The following is a 23,023-nucleotide window of genomic DNA, read 5'->3' on the forward strand; positions in this document are numbered from 1 at the left end:
TCCAAATCACACAGCTAGCAAGTCAGAAGGCCTACATTGAACTCTAGCCAGTTTGGCTCCACAATCACTGCTTTAACTACCATCATATTCATCATAGTGAATTCACATAAGATTTGGATTTGGCATCAAAATGATCCACCTTCATTCATTCAATAAATACAGCTGAGGCTAGTGAAGTCACCGGAACACTAAATCACTACTTCTAGGAGAAGTGCAAAGTTAGGTTCTTGTAAGCCTCTGGTCACAACATTTTCATCAACTGACCAATATATTATCTTGTATTATATGTGTTTATTTAATCTATATTGATTCATTAACATTTAACTCACAGCCAACAACACTACAATTCATGTCCAAAGGAGGCTTATCTAACACATGTATTTTCTCTGTAAGGCACATCACAGCCTTCTCATGCTTAAAAACACTAGACAGCACTTCAGCACTATGCTCGGGGTCATTTTAAACAGTCAAGTCACCAACAAAAGTCAAAAAAATGTGAAAAAGTGGCACTGATAGACTGAAAAAAAAAACCACGTTTACCATTTGACAGTTGAAAATAGAAGGCAGAGCACGGCCTTGTTTGGCTTTAGTCAGGAAAATATGTGTTGAATTACTCAAATCTTCCACTGTTCTGTGCATGTCCACAAATGATTGTGAAAGCATCTCACGTATTGATTTTGGGGTTATAGGTAAATTTATCAAATAGGGAAATTCATAAATATGGGACCCACAAATAACGAGAATTGACTGTTTTTATTGTAGCACCCTTTGTGCTGAAATTATCACGTTGACCAAGACATCCTCTTGTTTTTTAGGTACTTGAAGTCTAGTGCAGGATACAAGCTAGCATTTTAGCAGCTATAATACATGCTACTAAAGAAATAACTGTAGGATGCTGAAAAAGGGGGCTCCTTCTCATCTAGTCCAGGTTTTGTTCAATTGAAGTATGATGCAAGCCACGTATAATTTGAGTTTTCTTGTAGCCACATTAAAATGTAAAAAGAGATGAAATTAATTTCAATAATATATTTTAAAATTTAACCGAGTACATGTAAAATAGTATTTCGCATGTAGCCAATATAACAATTATTAATAAGATTATTTTATACTAAATCTTCAAAGCCTGGTGTAGAGTACATCTCAATTCAGACTAGCCACATTTTAAGGGTTTGGTGACTATGTGTGACTGGTGGCTATCATATTGGGCATCACAGGTCTATAAGATCTTGAGACTGCCTCTCTGGGACTGATATCTTAATTTGACATCTGAAAAATAAGGAGTAGTAAACAATGAATAGGGGTTTGGAAAAGGCATTTTAGGTAGAGAGATTAGGGGTACAAAAAACCTATAAGTGACAGAATTGTGGCATCATTCTGGACCACCACTGTTTTAATGTGACTGATAAAGTAGTAAAAAGAGATGGGTGAATCTGGATTTTCTCTCAAGGGCAATATAAACCGTATCTATAAACCGTATATAGAAGAAAATGACAAGGATGTATTTTTTTTAATTTAGAAAGACCATTCTGATCATGATATGGAGAATTTTTTAGGGGGAGAGAATATTGGAAATAGGAAACCAATTAGGAAGAAATAGTTAATGTTGGTGAACAAAGGTAGTGACTGTGAGAACATAGAGAAGACAGATTCAAGAGAATTACAAGGGAAGGTGGAAAGAATGTCCTAAGTAATGTTGGAAGTCGAAATGAGAAGGGAGACACCTGGTGTGAAGAAGAGGAAAGCATCAAATTAATTACTGGGAGAATCGTGGTACCATTCATTGAGATAGAAAATATAAGAGAAAAAGCAAGTTTCCATGGCAAGATGAGTTCACTTTTGGCCAAATCGAGTTTAAGATTCTTGTGGGAGAGAGAGATATCTTAAATAGAGAAAGACAGTTGTGAATCATCAGTATATAGACAATGGTTAAAGCAAAAGCAAGAGACTCTCTTCAGCTTTAAGGACACACACAGACTGAAAGTAACAGGATGAAAAAAGACAATCCATGCAAATGGAAACCAAAAGAAAGCTAGGATAGCTATACATTATCAGCCAAAATATACTTTTATACAAAGACTATAATAAGAGACAAAGAAAGTCATATAATGATATAGGGGTCAATCCAACAAATGGATATAACATTTATAAATAGTTATGTACCTAATATAGGAGCACCTAAATATATAAAGCAAATATTAATAGACGTAAATGATACCACAAAAATGCAAAGGATCAGAAGAGACTTTCTGAACAATTATATGCCAGCCAACTGGGCAACCTGAAGAAATGGATAAGTTGATAGAAATATACAACTTACCAAGACTGAATCATGAACAGAAAAATCTAAACAGACTTATTACTACTAAGCTGACTGAATCAGTACTCAAAACATCCCAACAAAGAAAACTTGACTTCACTAGTGAATTCTACCAAACATTTAAATAATTAATACCAGTTCTTCTCAAACTTTCCCCAAAATCGAAGAGGAAAGATCATTTCTAACTTATATTATGAGAACAGCATTACCCTGATGCTAGATATCAAACATGGACACTACAAAAAAAAAAAAAAGAAAATTACAGGTCAGTATCTCTGATGAACATAGATGCAAAAATCTTCAACAAAATATTAGCAAACCAAATTCAATAGTACATGAAAAAGATCGTATGCCGTCATGGAGTGGAATTTATTCCAGGAAATGCAAGGATGGTTCAATATCTACAAATCAATCACTGTGATACACCACTTTAACAATGAATGATAAAAATTATATGATCATCTCAATAGATACAGAAAAAGCATTTGACAAAGTTCAACATACATCCATGATAAAAAAAAACAAAACACAACTCTCAATAAACTGTGTATAGAGGCACTATAAACAAATTGTGTATAGAAGGCCTCAATATAATAAATGCCCTATATAACAAGCCCACAGTTAACTTCATACTCAATAGAGGAAAGCTGCAAGATTTTCCTCTAAGATCAGGAATAAGATAAGGATGTCTACTCTGACTGCTTTTATTCAGTATAGTCTTGGAGGTACTAACCAGAGAAATTAGGCAAGAAAAAGAAATAACAGCACCCAAATTGGAAAGGAAGAAGTAAAATTGTCTCTATTTGCAGATGACATTATATTACATATAGAAACCCTAAAGACTCCACCAAAATATCTGTTAGACTTCATCAATGAATTTAGTGAAGTTGCAAGATATATCAATATACGAAAATAGTTTTGTTTCTATACATTAACAATGATGAATCAGAAAGAAAAACTTAGAAAACAATCTTATTTATAATTGCATCAAAAGGAATAAAATACGTAGGAATAAATTTAATCAAGGTGAAAGACCTATACACCAAAAACGATAAGACTTTGATGAAAGAAATTGAAGAAGACACAAATAAATGGAAAGACATTTCATGCTCATGGGGAAGAATTAATATTGGTAAAATGTCCATACTACCCAAAGCAATCTATAGATTCAATGCAATTCCTATGAAAATTCCAATGGCATGTTTTGCATAAATAGAAAATCCTAAAATTTGTATGGAATTACAAAACACTGAATAGCCAAGTAACCTTGAGAAAGGTAGGAGCAAAGCTAGAGGCATCACACTTTCTGATTTAAAACTATGTTACAAAGCTATAGTCATCAAAACAGTGTGGTATTGACATAAAAACAGACGTATAGATCAACGGACTAGAAAAGGAACCCAGAAATAAACTTAGGCCTATATAGCCAATTACTTTACAACAAAGGAGCCTAGAATATATTATGGGGAAAGGATAATGGTGTTGGGAAAACTGGATAGCCACATGCAAAATAATGAAACTGAACCCTTATCTTTCACCATACACAAATTCAACTCAAAATGCATTAAAGACTTGAACATAAGACCCCAAACTATAAAACTCCTAGAAGAAAACATAGGGCAGCTTCTTGACATTGGTCTTGGCAATGAGTTTTTTTATTTTTTCACTAAAAGCAAAGGCAACAAAAGCAAAGATAAACAGGTGGGATTATATCACCCTTAAAAAGCTTCTTCACAACAAAAGAAACTATCAACAAAATGTAAAGGCAACCTATGGAATGGGAGAAAATATTTACAAGCCCTACATCTAATAACAGGTTAATATCCCAAATATATAAAGAACTCACAAAAAACAATAACAAAAATAAATCTGATTTAAATAGAGGCAATGAAACTGAATAGACATTTTTCCAAAGAAAACATACAGATGACCAACAGGTATGAAAAGGTACTCAATATCACTAATCATCAGGGAAATGAAAATGAAATCACAGTGCGATATCACTTCACACCAGTTAGAATGGCTATCATCCAAAAGACAAGAGATAGCAAGTATTGGCAAAGATGTGGAGAAAAAGGAACCCTTGTTCTTTGTTGTTGGGATAGTAAAATGGTACAACTGCTGTGGAAAACAGCAAGCATGTTCCTCAAAAAATTAAAAATAGAACTACCATATGCTCCAGTAATCCTTTTGGGTGTATATCCAGAGGAAATGAAAACAGGATGTCAAAGAGATATCTGCACCTCCATGTTCATTGCAGTATTATTCATGTAGTCAAGATATGGAAATAACCACAGTTTTCATCAATGAGTGAATGGATAAAGAGGACATGGTATATACATACAGGAATATTATTCAGCCATGGAAAAGAAAGAAATTCTGCCATTTGTGACACACAGATGGACCTTGAGGGCATCATGCTAAGTAAAATAAGCCAGACGGAGAAAGACAAATGCTGCACTTAGATTCCATTATATGTGAAATCTAAAAAAAGGTCAAACTCATAGAAACACAGAATAGAAAATTGTTGCCAGGGGCTGGCGGCAGGGGTGGGGTAAATAGGGAGAGGTTGATAAAACGTACAAACTCCCAGCTATAAGATGAATAAGGTCTAAAGACCTAATGTATAACATGGTGACTGTAGTTGATAATATTGTATTGTGTAAGAGTATAACTTAAATTTTCTCACCAACAAGATAAATATGCAACATTTTGGATGTGTTAATTAACTAGATGAGAGGAATTCTTTCACAATGTATACATATTTTGAATCATCACAATGTGCACTTTAATTTTCTTACAATTTTACTTGTTGATTATACCTCAATAAAGTTGAAAAAAGAATGTCAAGTATCTAGTTAAAAATTTCTTTCATTGATTACATGTTGAAATGATATTTTGGATAGTTAGATTACAATATATATTATCAATTTCAAAAGAATCACTTGAGGCAAATGTCGGATTCTACAAACTAGTGCAGGTAATACAGAAGATAAACTTAGAGCATCTTGTAGTGCTAAATTATTGTTATAAAAACTGTACTTTAGCTGGTAAATTTGTAGTGCTAGAATGTAGGGGAGTGCTGAAAGAAAAAAGAGAGAAGGAAAGAGAGAAAGAGGAGGAGGAGGAGGAGAAGGAGAAGAAAAGAGAAGAAGAGAAAGAAAGAGAAAGGAAGGAAAGTTGAAAGGGAAGGGGAAGGGGAAAGGGAAAGGAAAGGAAAGGAAAGGAATTGAAAGGAAAGGAAAGGAAAGGAAAAGCTTACACCAATAGGATATGTCAAAGGGACACAAGAACTAACTGAAAGAGATTCCAGTGGCCAAAGCTGGAACAGCTTGAGCAACAAAATCAAGTCATATAGGATGATGACCCAAAGTATAAAATAAATATTCATGAGTACATACTGATATAAACAAATGATTAAGTTAATAAGCAAATAGGAATAATAGAGATCAGCACAGAAAAATTGCAAACAATTTATATAGATATTCCAACTTTAACGAAGTGTAACACTCCTTAAGTGTGGGCTTTATATAGTGACTTTCTTCCAAAGAGTTCTGGAAAGAGACAAAAAAATAACAGTGGAGAAACCTGACAAACAATTACCTCAGCCAAGTTATCAAGGTCAATAGCAACAAGACAAATGAAATAGTACTGGATTATAACCCAAAGTATAAAATAAATATGAGTCCATAGCGTTATAAATAAATGATCAAATAAAGAAGTGAGTGGAGGAAAACAGACAAATGTCCCTTGCAGAAAAACTTAAATTGGTTTATATAGATGTTCCGCGCTCAAAGAGGGAAGCATAAATCCCCTGCGCATAATGACTACCTTCCAAAGCATACACTATGGAAAGGTGGGGGAAGAGTAACTTTACAGTGGGGAAACCTGATAACACTACCTAAGTTATGTAGTCAACATCAATATCAACAGTGATAAACCATATTGAGAAAATGTACCTTTGATATGATGTGAAGAAAATGGTACTTTCCTCTGTGGTCTTTATTCCCAAAGCCCATATCTCCAGTCTCATTATGAGAAAAACATCAGACAAATTTACAATAATTTTTGTCTTTAGCTTTTCAGTATACAGTCAAAACACAATTTCCATACTTAGGTCAGCTCTTTTCCTCCTCACCCCCTTCAGTGAAGTTATATCATACATTTATAATTCATTTGGATTCATTTGTCACAGTCTGCATTCCATCCCGGGATTCTCCAAAATACTGGCTGATTTTTTAAAAATTGGTTTCCTTAAAGGTAACTTTTTGTGGTGTTTGGTTCTACGGGTTTTGACAAATGTGTAATCATGTCTCCACCCTTACAGTACTATACAAAATACTCTCATCATCTGAAACATTTACGTTTTTGCCCGCCTTTGTGATCAGACACTCTACCTTCCCTCCAAACCCCTGTAAACCACGATCTGCTTTCCATACCTGTAGTTTTGCATTTTCTGGAATATCGTATAAATGGAGTCATACAAATATGAGCCCTTTTAGCTCTGGCTCCTTTCATTTAGCAATGTAGCTGCATGAATCAATACTTTGTTCCTTTTTATTGCTGAGTAGAATTTTATTTTCTGGATATACCGTGTTTCCCCCAAAATAAGACCTAACTGGAAAATAAGCCCTAGCATGATTTTTCAGGATGACATCCCCTGAACATAAGCCCTAATGTATCTTTTGGAGTAAAAATTAATATAAGACCTGGTCTTATTTTTGGGGAAACACCTTACCATAGTTTATTTATCTATTCACCTGTTGAAAGATGGCTTTTAGGTTTTGGTGATTTTTAATAAAGCTGTTATAACCATTTGTAGATAGAATTTTGTATAAACATAAATTTTCATTTCCCTTGGGTAAATACCTAGGAATGGGATTGATGGGTCATCTGTTTGAAAGAAAAGCCAAACTATTTACAAAGTGGCTGTGCAATTTTGCATGCCTACTACTAGTGAATGAAGAGTTAGTTCCACATTCTCAGCAGCATTTATAATTGTAAAGCATTTAGATTTTAGCCATAATATTGTGTTTAGTACTATCTCATTGCAATTTTAGCTTGCATTTCTCTAATAACTAATGATGTTAGACATCTTTTCATATACTTATTTGCATATGAAGTGTCTGCTCAGATCTATTGCCTACATTTTTGTACAGTTTGTTTTCTTATTGTTGAGCTTTAAAAACTTGATATAGGAAGATTCTGGGATGTTGCAAGAGTGGAAAGTACCAGGAATCCATCTCTGTACCTAGACAACAATTAGACTGACAGAATCTGTCTAATGTAACTATTTTATTTCTGGGTTCTCTATTCTACTCCATTAACTTATATACCTATCTTCATGTCTGTACCATGCTGTTTTGCTTACTGTAGCTTTATAATAATTCTTGAAACCAGCTAGTTTTAGCCCTCCAACTTTGCTCTTTTTCACAGTTTTGGCTATTCTAGTCTTTTGCATTTCCATGATGGACTGTGTAATTCATATTCTATCAATACAATGGGTACCAATGGGTATCCATTGTATTGATCCACAGTTAAGCTTTTCAATTTCTACAGTCTGCTGGGATTTTGATGGTTGCTGCTTGTGCTGGGCTTGAAGGTGCTTGGGAAAGGCTAAGCTGTGAACCAAGGCTGGCCGCCAGTAGTGCTGGTATGGGGCCTCTTAGCAAGAGGTATGGCATATGCTGAGTCCAGACACTGCTTGTTTAGCAATTGTGATCCTTTAAGAGATTTTAGGACAATCTGCAGCATCAGCCACGACAGCCCATTTGTGTGGAAAAGCCAGTGGAAACAGCTTGGGTGGGCTCACATGTTAGGTGGGGTGAGTTCTCAGGGAAACACCAGCACAGGGTGAACTGTATTAGCCAGGTTAATAGGGACTCAGACTTGGCACCTGCACATGTAGGTTGGGTGAGGGGAGAACTCAACGAAGGAACAACGGCTTCTGCCAGCCATTCTGTCTGGGAGAAAGCTGCCCCTACAGCCCTCAACTGTAGCCAGACAATTCAGTTCTTCCCTGTATATCCCTGGCACTTTTTGAGCTGCTATCCAGCACTGGAGCTCAGAGCGAGTGAGTACGTTATAGAGTAAATCCGTGCATGGGCCCTTTAAGAGGAATGCTTGGGACTCCAGCAGCTCTCCATCTTACTCAGCGGCGATACCCACTGATTTTCACAGCCAGAAGTTATGGGGACTCCTCTTTCTGGAACCTTGGGCTGAAGAGCCTGGTGTAGGGTTGGGACGCCTTACTTTTCAGGGGGAACCTCCGTAGCCAAAATATCCCTCCTGATTTTTAACCATCACACTTGGGTGTGTAACCAGTCTGTTCTGTATCTGTTCCTCCTACCAGTCTTGAGGTGACTTCTTTGGTATATTCTTAGTTACAGGACTTCTGTTCAGCTAGCCTTTAGGTGGTTTTCAATGATGGTTGGTCTATAGTTTAGTTGTAATTTTGATGTGGTTGTGGGAGGAGGTGAGTACAGTGTTTACCTACTTTTCCATCTTGACCAGAAATCTTATTTAGTAGTGTTTTAATTAGTTTCCAATGATTAGGGATTTTCCCAAAGATTTTTTTGTTATTGATTTCTTTTTTAATTACATTCTGGCCAGAGAACATACTTTATATAAGTTTAAATTTTAAATTTATTGAGATTTATTTTATGGCTCAAAATATGGTCAGTCTTGGCAAGTGTTTCACATAAGCTTGAGAAAAATATGTACGAGTATTCTGATATTGTTGGGTGGAGTGTTCCATTAATGCCAACCAGGTCAAGTCAGTTGATAGGATTATTCAAGTCTACCACATCCCTACTGATTTTCTGTCTATTTGTCCTATGCATTATTCAGGAGTTGTCTTAGTTCATTTGGGTTGCTGTAACAAGATACCACATATTGTCTAGCTTATAAACAACAGAAGTTTATATCTCAGTTCTGGAGGCTGGGAAGTTCAAGATCAAGATGCCAGCATGGTCACATTTTGGTGAGATCCTCTTTCTGGTTCATTACTGGAGCCTTCTTCCTAAGTCCCCACATGGTGGAGTGGGCAAGGAATCTCTGTGGTCACTTTTATAAGAACACTAATCTCATTCATGAGGACTCCACCCTCATACATATGAATTTGGGGGACACAGACATTCAAATCACAGCAGTGGGCATCAAGGTTTACAATTATAATTATAATAGAAATGACTGTGTATCTCTCCTTGCACTTCTACTGGCTTTTTCCTCATGTATTTTGAAGCTCTTTTGTTATTAGGAGCTTTATGTTTATGATTATTATATATTTTTGATTAATTTACCCTCATCATTATGAAATGACTTTCCTTATTAATATCCTTTCTTCTAAAATATACTTTGTCATATTAATATAGCTACTCCAATTTTCTTTTGACTAGTGGTAGCATAATGTATTTTTTTAAAAATCCTTTTACTTTTTACCTACTGTGTCTTTATATTTAAAGTACATTTCTTGTAAGCAACACAGAGCTTGCTTTTTTATTACTGTGATAAAATATACAGGACCCAAAATTTGCTATTTTAACCATTTTAAGTACAATTCTGTGGCATTAAGTACATTCACATGGTTTTGCAATAATCATCACCATGTCTCTCTAGAACTTTTCATCTTTCCCAGCTGAACTCTGTGCCCATTTAAACACAAACTCCCCATTTCCCTCTTCCCCCCTGCAACCATCACTCGACTTTCTGTCTCTATGAATTTGACCACCCTAGGAACCTCATATAAGTGGAATCATGATATTTATCGTTTTGTGTCTGGCTTATTTTATTTAACATAATGCCCTCAAGATACATACAAGTTATAGCATGTGTCAAAATTCCCTTCATGTTTAAAGGCTGAATAATACTCCTTTGTGTGTGCACATTCTGTTTTATCTACTCATCCACCAATGTCCACTTGAGTTGCTCCCACCTTTTGGCTATTGTGAGTTATGGTGCTGTGAACATGGGTGTACAAAAATCTAAATCCCTACTTTCATTTCTTTTTGATATATACCCAGTAGTGGAATTTCTGGATCATATGCTAATTCTATGTCTAATTTTTAAAAGAATTGCCTGACTGTATGCCATAATGGCCACACCATTCTACATTGCCACCAGCAATGCATGAGTGTTCCAGTTTCCCTACATCCTCACCAACACATGTATTTTCTTTCCCTCCCTCCCTCCCTCCCTCCCTCCCTCCCTCCCTCCCTCCCTCCCTCCCTCCCTCTCTCTCTCTCTCTCTCTCTCTCTCTCTCTCTCTCTCTCTCTCATACAATAGCCATCCTAGTGGGTGTAAAGTGGTATCTCACTGTGGTTTTGATGTGATGATTAATGATGAATATCTTTTCATGTGTTTATTGGCCATATGTATGTCTTCTAAGATAAATGTCTTTTCAAGTTCTTTGACCCTTTTTAAATTGGGTTGTTTGGGTTTTTTGTTGCTATATCTTGCCCTTTAAAAAAATCCAATGTGAGCATATCTATCTTTTAATTGGGGGTTTAGACCATTTATATTTAGCATGATTATTGATATGGTTGAGTTTGAGTTTATCATTTTGTCACTTGTTTTCTTTTGGTCCCATCTGTTCCCCTTTCTTCTTTGACTTCTTTTGGATTAATCAAGTATTTTTTATATTATTCCATTAATCTCCTTTATTGGTTTATTACTTATAACTCTTTGTTTTGTTAATTTAAGGATTGCTTAAGGATTTGTAGTATACATCTTTTACTTTTCAAAGACTTCCTTCAAGTATGTTACATGTCATGCATAGTATAAGAACCATACACTAGTATACTTCTCCTCCTAGCCTTTATGCTATTTTTGTCAAGGATTATACTTGTACATATGTTACAAAAAATGCAATTCATTGTTATTATTTTTGTTTAGCCAGTCAATTGTCTTTTAAAGAGATTTAAATATAAGAACAAGAATTGTATGTATTTATCAAGGTAGTTACCATTTCTGTGTTTTGGGTTCCTTCGTGTATATTTAGAGTTCTACCTGATATTATTGTTTCTCTGCCTAAAGAACATACTTTCACATTTCTTATAGTGCACATCCGTAATGACAAATTCTTTTAGTTTTTGTATGTTTGAAAGCATCTTTATTTTACCTTCATTTTTGAAAGATGTTTTTGCCAGGTGTTTTTGATTGTATAGTGTTCCTGTGAAAGATGTGTTGAAGTCCTAACCCCAGAACCTATGAATGTGACCTTATTTGGAAATAGGGTCTTTACAGATGCAATCAAATTAAGATTAGATCATATTGATTATATGGGCTTTAAAGTCAATAATTGAAGTCCTGATAGGGAGAGATTTCAAGACATATAGAAACACATACATATGAAAAACTAACAGTTCTACTTAATGGTGAAATATTGAATGCTTTCCCCAAAATCAAGAACTAGACAAGGATACTCATTCTCATTACTTCTATTCATTCTAAGGTTTTAGCTATTGCAACAAGGCAATAAAAATCAGTAAAAGGTATACATACCATGTTTTCCCGAAAATAAGACCAGGTCTTATACTAATTTTTGCTCCAAAAGACACATTAGGGCTTATGTTCAGGGGATGTCATTCTGAAAAAATCATGCTAGGGCTTATTTTCTGGTTAAGTCTTGTTTTCGAGGAAACACGGTATCAGAAGAGAAGAGAAAACATGTTTTGCTTTGTTTTGTTTTGGCAGGTATGTGATTGTTTACATAGAAAATCTTAAGGAAACTACAAAATAATTATTACTAAGGTTTCAGGATATAAAGTTATTTAAAAAATCAATTATATTTTTATATATTACCCTAAAGTACTGGGAAATAAAATTAATAGTTAATTCCACTACAATAGCATCAAAAACTTACAATACTTAGGAATAAGTTTATTAAAAGACATACAAGACTTTTTCATTGAAAATTATAAAACACTGCTGAAACTAAAGGATTACTTAGATGGGGAGATATATATATATATATATATATATATATATATATATATATATATGCATAACGTCTGACAATTAAGTTCCCAAACTCATCCTAGAAAAAGTACTGTATGCCTCATTGTTGAATATCACTACAGTCACCTTCAAAGTACTCCCCTTGGGAAGCTATGCACCAATGCCAGCGCTTAGTCCACCCTTCATAGCAATTTTGGAACTCTTTCTGGACTGGCCATCAGAGCTGTGGTCGTATTAACCTTGATGTCATGAATGTCATCAAAATGTCTTCTTTTCCATAATTCCTTTATCTTTGAGTAAAGAAAGAAGTCATTGGGGTCAGATCAGGTGAGTAGGGACAATGTTCCAATACAGTTATTTCTTTACTGGCTAAAAACTCCCTCACAGACAGTGCCGTGTGAGCTGGTGCATTGTCTTGATGCAAGAGCCATGAATTGTTGGTGAAAAGTTCAGGTTGTTTTCATCTAACTTTTTCACGCAGCCTTTTCAGCACTTCTAAATAGTAAAGTTGGTTAACTCTTTGTCCAGTTGGTGCAAATTCATAATGAATAATTCCTCTGATATCAGAAAAACTTAGCAACGTCATTTTGACTCTTGATTTGGATTGATGGGACTTTTTTGGTTGTGGAGAATTGGCTGACTTCCATTCTGCACTTTGATGCTTTGTTTCAGGGTCGTATTGCTACACCTGTGTTTCATCACCAGTGATAACACAGCCCAAAACATCGTTTTGCTTCTCCAAAAGGTCTTGGCAAACTTCCATTCTCCTTTGCTTTTGTTCATCGGTGAGCTCCTTTGGTACCATTTTTGCACATACCTTTCTCATGTCAAGATTTTCAGTTAAGATTTCCCTGTTCCTTTATCGATGTTTACTTGGTCTGCTATGCTTCTCACAGTCAGCTGGTGATTTTGACACACACCGATGAATTTTTGCAATGTTTTAGTCAGTTCTGCTCATTATTGGCTGTCCTGACCTCTCTCTATCAGTGATATGTTCTCTCCCCTCAGAAAAATGTTTAACCCATTTGTACACTGCTGTTTTCTTCATGGCATTATCCCCATAAACTTAGACTAACATGTCCCTGATTTCACTTCCACTCTTGCCAAGATAACAAGAAACTTAATGTTTGTTCGTTGCTCTAAATCAAACTCAGACATTCTCACGACAGCACACAAAAGCATGCAGCAATAATGAATGCCATTCAGCAAGACACCGTCACATGTCAACATGAACATAGCTGTGAGACACTGATATACCAAGGTTGTGAAACCTTACTGAGCTGTTTGTATGGAGCTGCCAATGTAAGTGCAAGGTGGCAAGTTCGCTAACTTAATTGTCAGACCGTGTGTGTATACACAGAGGGTGACCAAAAATGTGTACACATTTTAAGAACAAACTATAAAAGTGTGATAATATATACTGATAACAAAAGATGAATACAAGTCATGTGTATACATTTTTTTGGCATCCCTGGTGTGTGTGTGTGTGTGTGTGTGTGTGTGTGTGTGTGTCTACCATGTTCATGGATCAGAAGACTCAATATTGTCAAAATGTCATTGTTCCCAAACTGATTATAGATTCAACACAATCCCAGTCACAATTCCACCATGCTTATGGTAGAAATTAACAATTTTTTTTTCCTAAAATTTATTTGGAAATGCAAAGGATCTAGACTATCCAAAGCATCTTGAAAAATAACAAAGTCAGAGGACTTAACTACCTATCACCAAAACTAGTATAAAGCTACAACAATCAAAAGAGTATGGTACTGGCATAAGAATTGACCAGCAGACGTGGACAGATGACTCAGTTGGTTAGAGTGCAAGCTCAACAACAAGGTTGCTGGTTCGATTACCACGTGGGCCAGTGAACTGCGCCCTCCACAACTCGATTAAAAACAATGGCTTCAGCTTAGAGCTGAGCCGCAGGTGGGCGGCCGAATGCTCAGTGGCTAGAGCACAGTGCTCATAACACCAAGGTCCCAGTTCAATTCCCACATGAGCCTATGAGCTACGTCTTCCACAACTAGATTGAAAACAATGACTTGACTTGGGGCTGAGCTATGCCCTCCACAACTAGATTAAAAACAAAACAAACAAACAAACAAACAAACAAAAATAATTGACCAGTAAATCAGAGGACAGAATGGAGAAAATTAGACCTAAACTTAACACATTTGATTTTTAACAAAGATGCCAAAGTCATTTGACAGATAAAGGAAAATCTTTTCAACAAATGATTCTGGGATAACTAGATATCCATATAGAAAAAAATTAACCTTAGTGTCTATCTCATATCATACACAACAATGTATTTTAGATGTTTCATAGACTTATATGGGAAAAGTAAAACTATAAAAATTTTAGAAGAATATCTGTGACTTGTGTGTAGGCAAAAATTTTCTTTTTCTTTCTTTTTGTACTGGACACAGAAAAGTAATAACCATGAGAGAAAAAAATGGATAAATTGGACTTTATCATAATTAAAAACTGCTCATCAGAAGACACTATTAAGGGGCCGGCCCGGTGGCTCAGGCGGTTAGAGCTCCATGCTCCTAACTCCGAAGGCTGCCGGTTTGATTCCCACATGGGCCAATGGGCTCTCAACCACAAGGTTGCCAGGTCAACTCCTTGAGTCCCACAAGGGATGGTGGGCAGCGCCCCCCGCAACTAAAATTGAACACGGCACCTTGAGCTGAGCTGCCGCTGAGCTCCCAGATGGCTCAGTTGGTTGGAGCGCGTCCTCTCAACCACAAGGTTGCCTGTTCAACTGCCACAAGGGATGGTGGGCAGCGCCCCCTGCAACTAGCAATGGCAACTGGACCTGGAGCTGAGCTGCGCCCTCCACAACTAATACTGAAAGAACAACTTGAAGCTGAACAGCACCCTCCACAACTGAGATTGAAAGGACAACAACTTGACTTGGAAAAAAAGGCCTGGAAGTACACAGTGTTCCCCAATAAAGTCCTGTTCCCCTTCCCCAATAAAATCTTTTTTTTTTTTTTAAAAAGAAGACACCATTAAGAAAATAAGTAATATAGCCATAGAATGGGAGAAAATATTCATGAACATATATTTGATAATGAATTCATAACCAGAATACAGAAATAAGCTATTCAACTCTATCATAAGAAACACAAACAACCCAATAAACATAGGCAAAAGATTTGAACAAACACTTCACAAAGGAAAATATGCAAATGGCTAGTAAGCATATGAAAAACCAAGATCTGGGTGCTAGGTATGCTGTTGCTACTGGGATATCTTTGTTTAAATGATTAGTAGACAGAACGAAGAAGTATTTTATATATGTATCTCTTTTCTCTTACAGTGAAATCGTGTTCCTAATTTTATTAATATATTTGCTTATTTGCTTTATTCTACAATTACATAAAAAGTTTCATAATTACAGTACCTATATGATTACTAATATATCAAGTAAAGTTTAAGATTTATTTCTCAGTTGTTTTTCTTTAGATCACATTTCACGAAGGTTGTATAGAGGACTTGGTCAAAATCTACTTGAATCACAATTATTTTCTGTTTTATTATTTTATCAGTTTGATTTATAGTTAGGTTAACTTGTTTCTATTATTTTGTTTAATAATAAATGTCAGACAATTGATAGAGGTAGGAAATCATCATTTTGCAATTCCTAGTGTAGTAACTGATTCAAGTGAGGATTGCCGATGTATGTTAAAACCTTTGGGTAAAAATTTTGGGGGTCAAGATATTCATGTGGCATCAAAGTATCACCCCACACACGACATTAATACATAGGGTAAATTTTGGGGTTACTACCATAACCAAATGATCAAACTTGGCAACAACAATGGTGGGAAAACTTGACATTATGTAACCTGAAGTGATTCAATAACAAAATAAAGAAAGCCACCTATGAAGTATTCTTGCAAAAACATTTAATATGAATCTAATTATGGGGATAATAATCAGAAAAATACAGAACGTAAGATATTCTGTAAGCGAACTGGCCTGGATGTTTTAAAAAATGGCAATGTCCAGGGAAGTGAAAAAGAAAACAGTAGTGAAAATTGTTCTAGATTAAAAAAACCTTAGAAACATAACAAGCAAGTGCAAAATTTAAGTTTTGATTAGATCTTAGATTGAAAACTACAAACAAAGACATTTTTATGACCATTTGGGAAATTTGAATATATATAGCATATTATATGGTGATATAAAATTATTAATTTTTCAGGTAAGGCAGTGGTATTGTGCTTATGTAGAAGATACCTTTTTCTTAGGAAGTCATGCAGAAATTTTGAAGTTGAAGTATCCTAGTGTCTACAATTTACTTTCAAATGATTTAGCATATATGCACATATAGAAAGAGTTAAAGCCAATGTGGCAAACATTACAAATTGGTAAATATAGATGATGGTATAGGGGTGTTTATTTGAGTATTCTTTCACCTTTTAGGTATGTGTGAATTTAAAAAAAAAAAATTTGAAAGAAAAAGATGGAATTTAGGACTGTTAGAGGGGCAATCCAAGCTATTGTCACCAGGTGGTGCTGGTGCTTTGCAAATAAAGCTAAATAAACAGGCAAATATTACGTCGACAACCCGATACTTATTTAAGAAAATTTGGGGTCTGTGGGGAGGGGAACACAGATTATAAATCCAGCTTTTTAATTTTGCCAGTTTTCACTTGCTTGCATTATTGTATTCTATGTAACTTCAAGAGTTTCAGCAATACGTTTTTTTGGTCCCAGAGTCAACCTCTCTACCTGCCCCTTTCCTTTTCCAGGCCCTTATTTACTTCTCACAGGACTGCTGCAGTAATGTCCTATACCAGATACTGCTTTGATCTTGACACGGTAACCTTCCTGCAGCATTCCTCTCCCCTTCATCATCTCTCCATTTCCCTCCAAATAAGTTTTACTGCTCAGCAAAGTGTTCAACTTTGATAACCAGTTTGCTTCCCCAGAGTAGCTCGCATTCTTTTTTTTTCTGTGTTTTTTTTTTTTTTTTATCAGTTTCAGGTGTACAAAACAATGTAATAGATATTTATCATTTATATATATCTCCCATTCTTCCCTTGCATTAACTGTACCCATGAGACACATCAATTATTGTCCTTTTAAAATGAATGTCACACACTTTCTTGGTTTTGAGTGTTTTGCTTCGTATGTCTCCACACCCAACATGCCCTTCTGCCTACTACCAGTCAAAGTCTGACTTTATCCTCATCAAAGGCCTGATTAAATGGAATTTCCTTTATGTAAACTTCCCAAATATCCTATTCAGAAATACTCTTCTTCCCACAGCACTTTGTAAATTTCTTACTGAACTTATCACATTTTGTATTATGCAATAATTATGTGCAAACACTAAGTTATAAACCCTTTCAACACAGGCAGTTGACCTTTGTAGTGCCCACATTGTGATTAATACTATTGGCATTCAGTAAAGTTCAGTGGAATTGAATTTCAGGATTATTCAGCTAGTTCAGTAGTGGTGTGTGTGCTGACCGCACCACCAATTTCCAGCCTTACTCTGGCTTTTCATTTTACAGATATGCAATGAGGGGCCACTATAGTGAGAAGCTCACCTGGATGAAGAATGTCCATGGCTTATCAACCCCCACTAATGAAAAAAAATAATCAATTTGAAGTAAAATTGTGATTCAATTTGACGTTATGTGCCAAAACTCAAACTTTCACACACCATTAAATCATGTATTACACTTCCAGGTGTGAATGTGATAAGAGTGCTTGAAGATTTGCTTTAAGGATGTTTGGAAAGACATGTTTATAAAAGATATAAATTGGAAGCAGCCTAACTACTCAATAATATAGGGTTGGTTAAACAAATTCTAATACACACATACAATGAATTACTTATGGAGCCTTTAAAGATAGAAAGAATCCCCAATGTATTGTCAAGTTCAAAAAAAATTACAGCATAGTGTTGACATTATAATACCTTTTAAGTGAAGAAAAATATATATGCATAGAAAATGTATATGCATAGAAGAAAAAATATATATTCAGACAAATAAACCTCTGAAAGTGATAGAGATATTTTGTGTGTTTGGAGATTATTTTCAATTTTCTCTGTTGCTATCTTTTTAAAAGTTTTAACAATGAACAGCTATATTAAGAAAACAGTAAGAAAAGGTATTTTTAAGAAAAGAGTTATATCCCAAATCTTATTCTGTTGTATACATAAAATTTAGTAATGTAGGAAGGAATTTTAGGCTCTACTACTAGTCTGCTGTGGGCCTCATGTAGAACCAGGAGGCAGGAAAAGTTAAATGTTGACATAAGAGAAGACAGTATTAGAGGTCAGGAAAGGTAAGGAACCCAGGCATAAAAAATGAGGGTTAAGTGCGATTGCCATGCTCAGGAACAGAGGGAGACAGGAGCACAAACAGGAGAGCCATAGGAATCAAGCGAGGTGCCAAGATTGTAATGTAATAGAAAGATAACTACACTTAGAAATCCAGGTTCCATATTTACTAGGTAGGTGGCCTTGAGCAAATCATTTGTATTTTCAAGGGTTGGAAAATACTTCGGAGGCATTTCTATTCCCATTTTACAAGTGAGTACAGTAACACTCAGAAAACAGAAATGAAATCATATATATATGTAAGCAAGGGTTTCTCCATATTAGCTCTCCTGGCATTCTGGCCCAGATACATCTTTGTTGTGGCGAGCTGTCGCATATGAACAGGTACGTTAGTATAAGATAAGTGATGATGTCAATTTTAATAAAGAGAGAGTTGCCCAGTGAGAAGGAAATCAGATGAGAGGCATTTGTAGTTAATCAAGAAACGAGGAGTGATACCTCATTCTACATAAAATCTCCCTAAATACTCAGTATATTATAGCTCACCAAGGAGTGCTCTCCCCTCATTGGGAACTCTGGAGAACTCCAGTATCTGCGGTTGGCAGGCATATGCCCCACATCTATGCAAGTCAAGCCACCTAGCAAACAGAGCACCTTGTGTGAGTGATTTTTAGCTGTCATTGTCAGAAAGGGATCTCTGTCTTTCCTGTCTATGCGGAGATGGGTCCTCAGGATGGGTGGCCCTGAGGGGGTCCAGACATGTGAGAGAGGGTGAGTCATTGTCCCTCACTTGGAGAAAGAGCAAAAAGGGTAAGGAAAGGGCCTTCTGACCCTGGTGCAGCTATTTGTGGGTAGGGAGGACTCTAAAATAACTCTTCAAATCGTGGTACCATGTTAAATTCCCCGAAATTTGGAGTAGGTGTTGTTTGTATTATCCCATTTATTTTTTAAAAAGAGAATTATCATTGATTCTTACTTCCACAACTCACCTCAAATTTATTCCAATGTAGGAATAAGAATTTAGTAAAAATGGGAATAAAAATTTAACTTCATGTTTAACTTAACTCATGGATTTCATTGTTGAAAAAAAGTTTTTAGTATGCAATTTACACATTTTCATATTTTAAAGAATAGTATTAAAAAGAATAGAATTTATATGTTACTTCACCATCTAGATATACCCAGTATTCATATTTTATTCACATTTGGTGCATATTTATAGACTTCTTAAATCCATCATTCTAAACCCAACCTGTACATTAGATTCACTTGAATAACTTTTAAAATGTAACCATGACCAGTCTCATCCAGGAATAATTAGAGCAGAATCCCGGGGTTAGAAGGGGTGGAGCCAGGCACAGGCAATTGTTTTTCTGAAGTTTCACTGGTAATTCTAATGTGCAGACAGAGTTGAGAACCACTGTCATAAATGAATGGCGTATGAGTGCTGTTGTCTCCAGCTGAAGCATCCAGGCCACACTAGCCAAAATTGAATATGCTGGTGCCTACAGCCAAGTAGTGCTTTGGCTGTAGTTGACATTGGCAAGTAGGAAATGAGAGTGGTAGAGCGGCCACCTGGCATGCAGCAATCCTCAGGGTCCTGGCACCGTCCAAACCACACCACCACTGTCTGGTAAGCAGTAATCAGTAATTTGGGCAGCAGTAGCTGTAGATATTTTGCAAACAGCAGGCAGTCAACCGCATATGCAGGACTGCCAATTACTCCATTTTTATTTCAAATTACAAAAAAAAATGCCAGAATTTATCACCAGAATGTCATCTTTGAATAGAAAAATTCAAATGGCCTGATGAGCTTTATGAACGTCTCCCAGGTAAGCTAAGTTGTGAGAGTGTGTAGAGGGTGCAGATTGCTTTGGCCTGGTCCCCGTATGTCAGGCTCATAATGGGTTCTGGGGAACTAATTGTATGTAGGGCCAGGGAGGGCGTCTGGGAGAAACACACTATAAGATCCGATTGCAAGAAGCATCAGTTATCCAAAATTTTGTCCATCAGCTGTTGTCTTGGAAGGAGGAGTCGTGGGGCCTCTCGAAGCTGCTTTTCCACAATGGGGTCCTGCCTCAGCCCAGAGATGAGACCTGGCCAATCTCCAGTGGAGGATCGGCTTGCAGGACAGCTACATGCAGTGATGCTGACGTATTATTCAGAGGAGGGAAGTACTTACTAGTCAGCAGAATAACTTGTGTTTATTACCCAAAAGACTCTCCTTCCTAGGAAGGGAAACTGGAGATAGCGAGTGAACATTGACTAAGACGTCGACGTGTCAGGTGCTTTACATTTTAGTATTTCATTTACAGATGAAGAAACCCAGGCATGGAAAGTATGTCCAAGTTCCCAAAGCTTGTCAGCATAACGAGGGCAAGATTTAAACCCAGGTGCCTCCAGTTGTGCTAGCCTTCCCACGAGATTGAACAAGGGTGCTCAGGCGCCTGAGAAAAGGGAAAGGAATGATCCTGACAGAAATGTCAAGAAATGTCTCCTAACAGGGTGGGCCTCTCTGGTGACGGAATGATTTAGGCTGCCAAGTGTAGGGCCTCTGTTTTGGGAAGTGGCGTGGAATACTTAAAATATCCTTCTCTCTTTTTTCTCTTAACTTGCTACTCTCACATACAGAAAAGTGAACAAATTTTAAGTGTACACTTAAGAACTCAGCAAATTTTTACAGATGTCTATACTTCATTGTCATGCAGGAGACCCTGCTCGCTGCGCCATTTGTCGTGCGGGGAGGCCTGCAGGGTCTCTGGTCCCGCTCCCCACATAACGCAGGATATGGTGAGGCCAAAAAGGAACACCCACGGAGCCATAGGTAGGGGAGTCATACCACTACGGTCTCACTGGAGGCTGGATTCACTGGACGTGCGACCTGCTGTCCCTTTTGTCTGCAACCCACCAACGACTCTCTTTCACTCTCCTCCACTCCCCTCGGCTCTCCTTCGTAGCCGCAGCAGTTATATTAGCGCCTAATTGGCTAACTGGCTACAGCTGACGGCCAATCAGCCACAGCTGATGGCCATCTACTACCCGAGCCAGCACTCCTCCACGTGAGGCCGAGAGCCTGTAAACTACTTTCTGGGGCTCTGTCCCCACATCATATTGCCATAACCCAGATGAATTATAGAACATTATTAGTAGTGCAGTAGCTTACCTCTTGTCCCTCTGGTCAAAACCTCACTCCATCCTCTTGACCCCCCAAAAACCCACTGTCATGCGGGGTGTCATGTCGGGTCTCTGGTCCCGCTCCCCACATAAGAACGCAGGATATGGTGAGGCCAAAAAGGAACACCCACAGAGCCATATATAGGGGAGTCATACCACCACACTCCCGCTGGCAGCTGGGTTGGAGACACAGGAGGCAGGAACCACACTATCTGCAACCTGCCGTCCACTTCTCTGCAATCTGCAACCCGCACTCCACCCTTGCTAGCTCAGCCACCATCCACTTGCTAGCCCCCATTTTCTGCTAGCGTAGCCACGGCAGTTATATTAGTAGCCAATGGCTCACTGGTTACAGCTGACAGCCAAGTAGCCACAGCTGATGGCCATCCAATTACAGTTGATGGCCATTTACTACCCGAGTGAGCACCTTTCCACGTGAGGGCGAGAGCCTGGAAACTGCGCTCCTGGTTCTGTCCCCACACGCACTATTCTGAATTATGGCACATAGAGCATCGTGTAAATGGATATACAGTATGGACTTAAAAAAACATTTTACTCTACACTAGCCAGTGGGATTCATCTGTGTTGCTGTATATAGTTCTGAATATATTTTTCTCACATGCTCTAAGAAGATCACTCCTAGCCACAGCCCAGTCTGGAGCAGTCAGATTACACACATTTGATTGGATTATGCTTATCTGTAGTTGTAGTGCAGTCCCAATGCTGTACACCGAGATTAGATGGCCAGTATATCTCATATCCACATCAGCTACATATCTAGCACCATTTCTTAGGGTGCACACTATCTTCAGACGTTTAACTTACCTACTATGGGCTTACTTTTAATGTTATCGCTCTCAATGGTGATTTTTTTCCCCCTCGAAGTTATTGCCTTTCACCGACCGTAGCACTCTTAATAAAAAACGCTTTGGGTTTTTTTGTAAATGCATGCCATCTCTCAATAGAAAAAACTATTGAGAAGGAGGTTTTACTCAATATTGTGTTTTACTAAAGTATAGAGTTTCTGTGGCTTGTAGGGAGGTCTTATAATAATGATAAATGGTTTCCAGGTAATTGTTTATATGACTCTAAGATGTAGAGAAATGGAACTGGTTACCCTCTGATTATTCCATGGTCTTATCTGAAATGTCACTCCCCTGACTCTTTGTTCCTTCTCCCAATCTTGGGCATCAAACTCTAACCCTTCCCACAAGGGACAGTTTTTATTAACTCGCAGGCACACCCTCCTCCACACATCCTC

The sequence above is a fragment of the Rhinolophus sinicus genome, chromosome 17, assembly GCF_057876585.1.
Source record: "Rhinolophus sinicus isolate RSI-liver-muscle chromosome 17, RSI-T2T, whole genome shotgun sequence".
In the NCBI taxonomy this organism is placed as follows: Eukaryota; Metazoa; Chordata; class Mammalia; order Chiroptera; family Rhinolophidae; genus Rhinolophus; species Rhinolophus sinicus.